Source organism: Odontomachus brunneus, unplaced genomic scaffold (assembly GCF_010583005.1).
Source record: "Odontomachus brunneus isolate Ranch 3 - 2012 unplaced genomic scaffold, Obru_v1 Obru_scaffold_011, whole genome shotgun sequence".
Classification (NCBI taxonomy): Eukaryota; Metazoa; Arthropoda; class Insecta; order Hymenoptera; family Formicidae; genus Odontomachus; species Odontomachus brunneus.
The window spans coordinates 916930-927693 of record NW_022639461.1 but is presented as its reverse complement, the minus strand read 5'-3'; the positions used below and the strand labels follow the sequence as shown (position 1 = coordinate 927693).

General features: G+C 44.0%; 1 protein-coding gene across 6 annotated transcripts in view; it reads left to right on the top strand.

Moving 5' to 3' along the window:
* The window catches only part of LOC116840737, a 371839-nt gene that overhangs the window by 49471 nt on the left and 311604 nt on the right, over positions 1–10764 (top strand). The window contains exon 1 of one of the 6 annotated variants that reach the window (XM_032807857.1): positions 506–997. The exons of 3 other annotated variants lie outside the window; for them this stretch is intronic. The gene's annotated coding sequence lies outside the window, so the exon portion shown is untranslated. Of the gene's footprint in view, positions 1–505; positions 998–10764 lie in introns of those variants that run through there. 2 more of the 6 variants (XM_032807854.1, XM_032807850.1) reach the window with 2 other exon arrangements.

Sequence of the window (10764 nt, the reverse complement as noted above, 5' to 3'; positions counted from 1 at the left end):
GGGAGGGAGAGAGCGTCTCGTCGTCGGCGCTTTGCGCACGTTAATAAACGCGTGTGTGAACGCGACGACGTTAATACTCGTAGTAGAAAACTCAAACTAGAAGAACTAGTTTTCTCTCTCCCTCTCTTTCTCTCTCTATCGCGCCCGTGCGTTTATAAGAGATATGTAACGCGAGGTCGACCGTTGGTACGCAAAGCAGTGGCTATCTGCGGGTGCCGGGGCGCAGACTCGCGTCGTCGCTCTTTCATTATCATTTAAATTTCCCGCCTTTGACACGTACTGGCAAGAGCGCATCCTTTTCTGGGAAAAAACACCGCCGGAAAAGGCACTCTGCCCTTTGTTGCGGACACTACCTTTTTCGAGGCATTGTAAAAGCAGTCGTGATTGGCGGGCGAGGGGCGGCGGAGGGACGAGGGCGACGGCGGAGGGTGGTGGCGCGTCTGGGGTGGCACGCAAGCGCACAGACAGGGGTTGGTCGTGCCGGCGGCCGCGGCCGCCGCCGACGTCGAAGGACGTCGGCAGTCATCAGCGAGCCGCGGTTCAAACTTCGTCGTCACTCGGCTCTCGCGCGGTCCCCGACCTTGCCGGTGGAACATTACGTGCTTCCCTAAGTTCACCCCACGCCTACGCGCGTACGCGCGAGCTGACAACGCGAAGCGAGAGAGACGGGCGCGACGCGCGCCCACATTGGGATATATGTAAAGTCGCCGGTGTGGTGAGTGAAACGGATTTTTGTGGCACCAATCTCCCGATAGGGAGAGAGAGAGAGAGAGAGAGGGAGAAAGAAAGAGAGAGGAACAGGACAGAGATAGATAGATAGATAGAGAGAGAGAGAGTGAGAGAGAGACAGAGAAAGAGAGACGACACGCACACACGCACACAGTCACCTGCACGAGCAACCCCGATCCAGTCGCGCACCACAGCCCTTCGCCCCCGCGGGAACTCGTGACTAACTTGCGAGGCGAGTGGATTCGGAGCATGTAACGAGGCGGATGGGGTGAGTTTTGCTGTAGTTGTACGATCACGGTGGTGCGGAACCGGCCGCATCGCTGTCGCTTTTGCGGCCGTTAATTGTTGCTCACTACGCTGCGGTCGCGTGGCGGAAAGAGCGCCGGCGACTCTCAAGCTCTGTATCGCTGACGGCGATGACGGTTTTATATTGGTAGATCGCACGATTCCTTTCGCGACTGCCGGCTGCTCCAACGCGGCTTCGACGTTTTTGCGAGGGGTTAAAAGGGGTTCGAAGGTATCATCAAGACGTATCGCTCAAGTTACTGCGAATTTAGGGTGAATTCAACTGTTCGAGCCAATCAAATTGATAATCAGGTCGATTCTGAACGAAGCGTGCCAGGGGGCATGTGAGCCATTAACAAATGTCTGTATTGACTATTCGTTTCCTACATGTTTGAAGACTTTTATCTGCTAATCGAGCTAAAATATAAAAATAAGTTTGTTGCGGACGGCATGCCAGAAAAGTTCAATTCGGCGAGACAGAAGACAAATTTGATTTGGACGTAATGTCCATACAGATACCGAGCGCTTAAATCAGCAAAAAATAGCGTTATGCGGAGGATACAGTGGCAAATCACATTTGCGAGATGACCACTTATAAAAATTAGACATTCAATTTTAAAAATACGTCTCCCTGAAAGAGTTAAAAATATCTCTAAAAGTAAATTGATCATTTAAAATAATAAAAAGTGAGGACAATGAGAAAAAACCAGAACGCAGATTGCAATGTCAGAGTGTATACACACACACACACATACGCGCGCACATATATATACCATTTAAATAAAAAAAGCTAACGAATATACCATAATTACATACTTTATGCGCTTTTATTTGCGTTCTCGCTCTAATTGCCTTCAATTTTTATTATCTTAATTATAAATCATAGGATTCTTTTGTTAAATGCACGAGAGATGAAAAAGGAAACGTTAGGTTCTAGCAACAGAGAACAATTTTGTGTTAATACTGCTGGTATTTCGTGCGTGAATGAAAATATTGAAAAATCTTTCATAAAAGTTTGGCATTCGCGCAATATGTCATCACGCAGATTGCCACACTCGAACGCAAAGGGTTCATATTTTCGGCGATACTCCAAATTAGACTTCCATTTCGCAGATACATTTTTCCGCGAAATAAAATCTTCTCGTTTTAATCTCGCTCGTCCGCGACCGAGAGGAGAATTGTTTTTCTTTTGAAGATGAAAGAGCTCGTCTCTCTCCCTTGAGGCAAGAGCGTTGAGTTTTTCGCGTGCGACGTGTAATATTGAATACTACCGTTGTCTCTCGTTTGTGCGAGAGATAAAAATATGTCGGGTCCGCCTCGCCCAAGGGTCCGGCGATCGCATTACGTTATCACGTGGAGATCGTTCGACATTCGAATGCGAGGGGTTTATGCTTTCGGCGATGTCGGCACTCCATATTGCGCCGCATGTTCAATCGCTCGAAGCCTAACTGTTTGCGAAATATAGTCGGGCTGTGGCATCGGTATGGCCGCCGCTTGCAGTTTGTAATATACTGGCAGTACAATACGGTGTTTCTCAAAACTTTGAAGTGGGCCTGCGGTTGCAGTTGAATTGCTTCATTAGATCTTACTTGTACGGGTTAAGACCGCTCCCGATATTACTATTCCGCGCGCTACAGCCGATTCCGCAGTATGAGTTCGCACATCGAATTAGCCGAATTTCCGACGCGAATGCGGAATAACAACTCCGCCTCTCTCTTCTCTCTCTCTCTCTCTCTCTCTCTCTCTCTCTGTCTCTATCTGTCTGTCTGTCTGTCTGTCTCTCTTTTCCTCTTTCGTGACTCGCCCGAAAAATATTTTCAGCAATATGTGAAATGCGAACAAAGCATTTTGAAGGGATAATATAAAATATTCGTTCTCTGAATATTTCGCATTATTAGAAAAATGGCATTGCATGATTTCGTGTGCGCGCGTACGAGGACAATATTTATAATTTCATGTTGTACACGTATACACGCGCGCAGTAAAATATCGCAACAGGACTGTCGGATGGTATACTGTGAACGCGAAAATACCTTCACTTTGATTGTTATTTCATCGCCTTTCCCGCAACCTCCTTCGTGTTAACTATCGCGACAAAGTAAAGTACTTGCGATAGTTAAGATAATAATAGCCGCGCGTGTGAGTTATAGAGGCACAACTTTCAGAGCTTCAGGTGCAATAAACGGGGTTAATAAGCCCGCGATCCGTTCGGGCTCGTAAAAACGAGATGTGCGTGAGCGAATGGAAGGCACTCTCTCTTCTCTCCTATCTTTATTTGCCAGACATCGATTAAAATCGTACGTGTTTACAAATTCGTGGAAGCAGACCTGTAATTGTAGGGCCACACGCATTATGGCTCCGTGACACGTGATTCCGTAGTAAAAGGGCGCGACAAATGGGCGCAGTTTTATTCCCGATATCGCGCGTAATTAGCTCACCGACTGAACGTGCGTGTTATTCTAATTTTGAGCGTTTCGTCTGTTTTTCCGAAAAAAGTTACGGCGATCTTTAATTGAGAGAAGAAAAAAATTATATATTATTAGGAATTATTAAAAATAAAAATATAAATTATTTTAAATATTATGAATTATAAATTACTATAAAGATTATAAATTAAATTGTATTGAAAAATTTCATTTTCCCGTACTTTCATTTTCTTCTTTCTTTTTCTGTTTCTCTAAATATGACTACACACACGCGCGCGCGTGTGTGTGTGTGTGTGTGCGCACTATATGTATAATTATATAATATAATACACTATGCGTATAATTAAAAAAAGAAATTTTAATTCACTAATAAATATCTATACTGATAATTTTCTCAAAGAGAGTGCGCTAAATATATCAATTTAAATTTATAAATTTGTAATTTGTTTCATATTATCTAATTTCATATATAATAGTTTTTAGAGAATACGTCTAGAACTGAAATAAATGTCTTTCTCTCTCTCTCTCTCACTCTCTCTCTCTCTTTTTCTCTCTTTCTTTCTCTCTACGCGCACGGAATATTATTTATTTTATTTCTTTAACACAAGTTCGTTATAAAATGTAAAGTTGCTTGCAATGTATTACGTCCACTAATTACTGCGTTCATTTTTGCGCATACATATAGTACTTTGTAATGAATTACAATGTAACTAGTCGTCAAGTACAAAATTAATCTGCACGCAGGGGAGTAATAATGTCGAGGCGGGCGGAATTAAAATCGGGCGACGTCGAGCAAAATCAACTTCATTTCGGTCGAATCATTATTATATATTTCGTTACATTACGAATTCCTGATTACACCAGCGCCGAGACCGCGCGAGAATTCGTGTAATTTTTAACAGGATACATCACAGTTTAATAAATTGGCTCGCTGCGCGGTATTCGACGTTAATAGGGTGCACTTACGTTCGATATTTAGTCACAGCTCGATGATGTGTAAATAAATTTCAGATAAATTGGCCGTGTTAGCGAACGCGCACGAATAAAATTCCGTTCGTCGCGCGACGACCTTTATTAAAACTCAAAAATATTGGTAATTTCTATAAATTTCCAACAAAGCGCTCCGCCTCGCGGCTGATTGAACGCACTAATTCGATATTTAATATTAACTCGATGTACCGTTGAATTATAAATACAGCGGCCGACAACGGGGCACAATAAATTCGACGTAAATTGATCCGTCCGTCTGTCCGTCCGGTAGGCGCGCATGCGATCGCACCGGCGCCAATATCGGAAGTTAATTAAATACACTTCTGCATTGTAACTTTAATAATATCAAGGGCGATGCGCGTATTTAATTACGCCTAAATTTACCCGCTTCTCTCTCTCTGCGAGATCTCGCAACTGCGGTCGTCGGCCAGCCGGTATAACGACGACGGTAACCGTCATTAACGTTCTTAATGAAAGGGGCCTGTGAATCGTTGAACACGCATACCGTCGAGTGGAGTTGCTTCATTCCCTTCGCGGCCATCTCTCGTTGCGTTCAAGCGCGAAAAGAAGCAGTGTTTCCCAGGTTGTTTCCATTTCCTCCTCTTTTTCCATATTGTTGGCATTTACCAAGTACACGCGCGCTCTCCGAACCTTAACGAAGTTAAGTCGAACGTCCGCGAGCACCTGTCCACTTGACAGTATCTAGACAAAGAATGAAACATTCCGATCCATTTAGCGAAATTAGCTCGGACAAAGGTTGAACAGTCGTCTCAGCCGCGCGTGTGCACGGTCACCCCGTCGCGGAAGCCGAAGTAACCCCCCCCCATTTGGTGGTACGCGCGAAGCCGAGGAACAGCGCGGAGTAGAGAGCGACGGTGCGAGAAACAAGGTCGAAGGAACGAGAAAGGTAAAGAGTGGGAGTACGAGAAGTACCTTGAGTGGTCTAGTGGAGTAGCGCGTGGAAGAGTGTGCAAGGGCGACGGTAGAGCGAGAGAGGGCGAGAGGCAAGAGAAAGAGGATGGTAAGGGGTGCGTCTGGGGAGCGCGAGGATCGGATGGATGCCTCTGGTTCCTCCGCTTTCCTCGCTGCTTTCGCTCCTACCCTTCTTCTCGTTGGTCTCTCCTTCTCTTCGATCGCCCCTTTACATCTCCGTTAGCCCTCTCGCCTTTTCTCTGTCGCATCCTTCTGCGGAACGCAAGTCCTCTACAGGGGATCGCGGGGGCGGTCGAATGTCTGCTAGGTTTGCCTGCTTGTTGGTTGTCACGGTGGCGTTTTGAAGGAGAGAAAGAGAGAGAGTCGCGCGAGAGACTCGCGGGCATTTTCGCGCATTTTCGCCGGGGGAATTCGTCGTCCGCGTCTTCGTAGTTGATTCCACGGTCGTCAAACGGGCGTGTAGTCTGCGCGAGGATCCCGTCGGAACTGTCTCGATGGCGGTTTTATCGAAACGTAGACAGTCATATACGTACGCACGGATAAGAACACATATGCCTCTATTCACGCGCGGGGACTTTATTTGCAAAATCCGGAGAAATAACCTTAACATACAGTTTGACCTAATTTACCTGCATACATGCTTTTGACAAGTTCGTGTCAAATATCTTATACAAGGAAAAAACAATTCTGTTGGTGCAACCGAATTTTCGGCTCAGGGACCAGACGAAAACTCAGCTGTAGAAACAGAAAAATTCCTTTATGAGGCTTCTGTATAATCAATTGTTCTCAGTTGCTTGAACCGAGTTCTAATATCGCTGAATGTTTAGACAAATATTTCCGGTTGCAATAACAGAAATATTAGTTTTTAAAACAGAGATATCGCTTCTGATCACCTAATTTTCAGTTGGTTCCTATTCGCTTGCACCAACTGAGATTTTTTTTGCGTGTACGTATACACACTCCGGGATAATAGCCTTTTAACGTCAATAATTTTTTTCGAATGCTATCTGAAATGCCGATTTGTCTCGGATTCGGCTAAACTATCCCTGTTTATCTCAGTTTAGAGCATTCTAAAAATCCTTATGACAAAAAAGAAATGTTTTCGAGAAAATTCATAGCTTCATAGTAAATGTAACAGTTTAGCTTCTTTTTTTTTTAATAAGGATAACAATAGTTTTTATTTTTCTATATGCAGGCCTTCATTATTGTTAAAATATCTTTCATATGTCTATAAGTAAGATATGGTTTTACATATATATTTCATTTATATATATAAAATTTCATATATATATATATATATATATATATATATATATATATATACATTTATGATCTTCTCCCTTCCCTCGTTCCACATATTTATGAAACCGTATTTAGGGCTGAGAGATCCAGTCACCTTACTTAGGGACTAATCTTCTCGTTTCTTGGTACATGTAACCGGTGCTTGTCGCGACGTGTCGAGTGGACGTCTCTTACACCCGTTATTGCCGTCAGCTCACTTAAGCGGCAACAGAATCGTCGGACTTATTAATTGGAGATCAGAAAAATGGGGAGGTAGGAAAAGAGAAAGCTATGTGAAAACAAGGTGAGAGATATACGCGACGTCGAATCTCGGCAAGTAGAGACTCGCCAGAGTCTACGTACGTACGCGAGTAGAGTCAGTTTCACGTTACACTGTCGCGTAACGCCGACGTCGTAAAAATGAGAGAGATATCTGAAACGTAGAGCTTCCCTCAAAGAGAAGGAGACGGCAAGAAATAATGGAAATAATGAAGCAGATGCTATTCTCGTCGGCCGCGTCCTCGGTCCAGGTACCTTCGCGATACGTACGTTCTCGAGAGCATCTCTCTTTTTCCATTTGCGAACTATAAAATCACGGCTTGCGACGAACACGGCGGACGGGAAGGAGGGATGCGCGCGCGCGCGCGTTTGTCTGCCCGCTCGTTCTTTTAGCAACTTTATAAATTTTCCAGAATCTCTCCCCCACCCCCCCTCCCGAATTTCGTTCCGAGGGGATACGTGCGGCGGCGCTCCCGCCGCCGAGTTTCGAAGACTATGAAGGCTGGCGCCGCGCCTAGCTACATACGAGAAATTGATGGCACTTCGCCGGGTAATGGTTAACGATAGTTTGATATTACGAAACTGCTTTTAGTGGGCAAGCTTTTGCTCGTCCCGAACATCCTCCCAACAATTGTTCAACTAACTCGCAACAACAATCAAGAGGGCCGAGCGTGTATTGGTTGCGCTAGTGCCGCTTCCGGGAGACGCGACGCGACTTTCGCTCGCTCGAAGACACCGCCTGCGATATTATTGCACATTTTGTCGCGCGATGTGCGGTCGATCGGGATAACGGGGAACTCGATCGATCAGAGATACTCGCAAGAAGACGCGAACATTACGCGTACGCGCTCCGTCACGGGAATGGTAGCGCGATCAATCTAGCAGGCTGTGATTACGATCGGCTGCGAATTTGCGCTTTATCGAGCCATCTCGATACGATAACGGTGCACTCGGCCAGCTGAAACGAGAGTGATATTAGGTATTCACGTTCATTGGGTAGTTTACGTCATAATTCATCTATACACTACGACGTCGTGCTATTTCGTCGGGTACGCGGCTTCGTGTACACGTGCCCTCCCTCTTCCTCTCTCCCTGGCTCCTATTCTCTCGTCCTCTCTCGCTCTCGCGTTTTCCTCTCCGTCTCTCTCTGCACTTCGATATCCCGCGGTATAATCGAGATTTATATCGGGCCGATCGACATTACGTTCGCAGATAATACCCTGCTTACCCTATGGTTCCTTGCTTTCATATCCGTTATTTCTGACCTCAAAAGCGCGTTCGCAAAATTCGATTTACCTACACGCGTTTATCAGATAAATGGCGAACGTATCGGTGAAAATATGAACCGCGCGGTAACAAAGTAACAATGCCGCAAACGCCGGAACGAAAACTGCCAGTTTGTACCGTACACGTCCGTGTGTATTATTCAGCGACAATATCATCCGACGAGCCACACCGCGCGACGAGCGCGGAAAGTAGATCGTCGGACAAAGGATATTCCTTCGCTCGCCGCAATTTCGCGCAATGGCTTTATTCGATAACCCCGCTAATGGAAGGAGAACAACGGTAAATAACTTTTTAACTCGCACACCGCAAGACAAGCGGAAAAAATATTTGAATTTAACCAAATTTCTGGTGAAATATGAACGCGCACTAGAAAATTCCGGTTGAAGTTACCGCAATTCTCTTCAAGCAAACCACAAGTCTTATAGACTTCGAGCTGAACAGAATTCAACGATTTCGACCGGAATTTCTGACTCGTTTATATTTCATCAGAAATTTCGACCAAACTTTTTTCCCTTGCACGTTTTAATTGTCGATACGGGAGTGTTTGCGTAAAAGGTAATGTCCCAATTAGTAGCCAAGTAACCTCATTGTGAAGATAAAAAAGTTTATTAATAATGTACATGTTAAGCTAAGAATACATACAAAATTGATTTTGTTGGGAAGCAGGAACATTTGCAGTTTTAATTGTGTATTATATTCTGCTAATTTTCAGAAAGATTTTATTTTATTTATAATATTTTCTCAAAAATAAGACAGATATTTCATTTAGTAATATGTCAACTTAATTTTGTTCCAATTTGAATAAGACGAATGTTGCGATTAATGACCAAGTTATTTCTCTTATCTTGAAAATAAAGTGAGAAATATATAAATTTATTAATAAAAGATAATAAATAATTACACATATACATTATTAGAATATTACAAACCGGTGCAGAGACATAAACACGTTACTGATTAATCTATTACTGACTTAAATATAGGTATTTATAAGCTAGTGACTTAAATTTGTATTATTCAATAAATTCTGGAAGAGCAAATTATGATATTAATGTAATTTCTTAACTCTGTAATGAATCAGATTTACAAAACCACGTATTCTCAGAAACATCTATATCATTTTATGTCATAATTATTCAGTTAATAATAGAGATTATTGATTAATAGAAATTATTGTTAATAATAGAGATAAATAAATATCTTAGTATCTATATAGTAACATGTATGAATTAATTATTATAATTATACATCTTACATCATATTCTCTGCGTAAAACATTTTTTATTCTTCTTTCAATTACTTCAATCGCTTGAAGTTCAAGAATAACTGTAGTACAGATCTAACAAATAGACAATATTAACGGTCTCAATTTCAGAGATATCGGCGAATACTGTTCAAACTGTCGCCGTCAGTAACACGCTTGTAAGATTTTCATATTTTGGCATTTATTTGTAATTTTATTTGAAGCGCGTTACACAACAGATAACACAAATTTAGAATACTATCACGTGCTTCTAGCTTAAATGTAGATCCGTATTAATTGATTTACGAAGAAAAACGGATGCATCTGACGCTAATTGGAACATTCATCTTGATAATAGACCTGTTTCGACAGTGAGCAGACTTCAGGCGCTCCCTTCGAGACGTAACTTTACGTTAGAATTGTAAAGAGATAGAGGGCAAGAGAAGGAGAGAGGGGGAGGGACTTTTGAAAGCATATAACGCCCGCGAATTAATCAAGAGGCGGCGGAGTTTCGAGCGAGAGCTCGCGCGCGGCTGCCTACTTCTCGGCCTCGACATTAGTCGGTCTTGGAGGTGTTCTTTTTTCTCCCGCACGCCAACTTACCTCTGGCTGATGCCATCTTAGGTTGCCTCGCTGTATTACAGATTCCAGTCGAGGCCGGGCGAAATCCGCGACGCGGAATAATGTACAATTATCCGGCGAGAGAAAGCCTATCCGTTCTTAGGCGCAATTAGGGCATACCCGCCGCTCAATTCTATTTTTTCGATTTCTCCTCCTTTTTCATAAATCTCCGCCGCACTTTATAAGCGGTCTGATCCTAGATTAGAGTTAATTTTGAAACGGCGAACCGACAGCCGGCTATAAGTGGATTTTTCTCTGTCGGCGACCGCCGCCGTCGCCGTCGCCGCCTCCACCGCCGCTGCCGCCGCTCGATGAGAGCGCGGGATTATGTACCTCGCTTGCGGAGGTGATGCGCTGCGCGTATGTATGATCGGGGAATAACGCGAGCGCTTCTAAATGCACTTCCTCTCGGAACGTATCGATCCGCCGATCGGCTGCAAGATGATACGGGCGGATCGGAAAATCTCAGCGCGCCGCGGCCGGATAACCGGCCGATTTTCTGTGCATGTTTCATGCGACGCACCGAATGCATCGCCGAAGCCGAACTGATTACTCGCTTCCTGCGCGCGCGCAAATAGGCATCCATCAGATGCCATAAATCCCCGCGATCCACTGAGCCTGGTAATCTGTAAATTCAAAATGAATTACGCTCTCCCATGCGCGAGGAAGCAGAGAGGGGTGGAGGGAGGG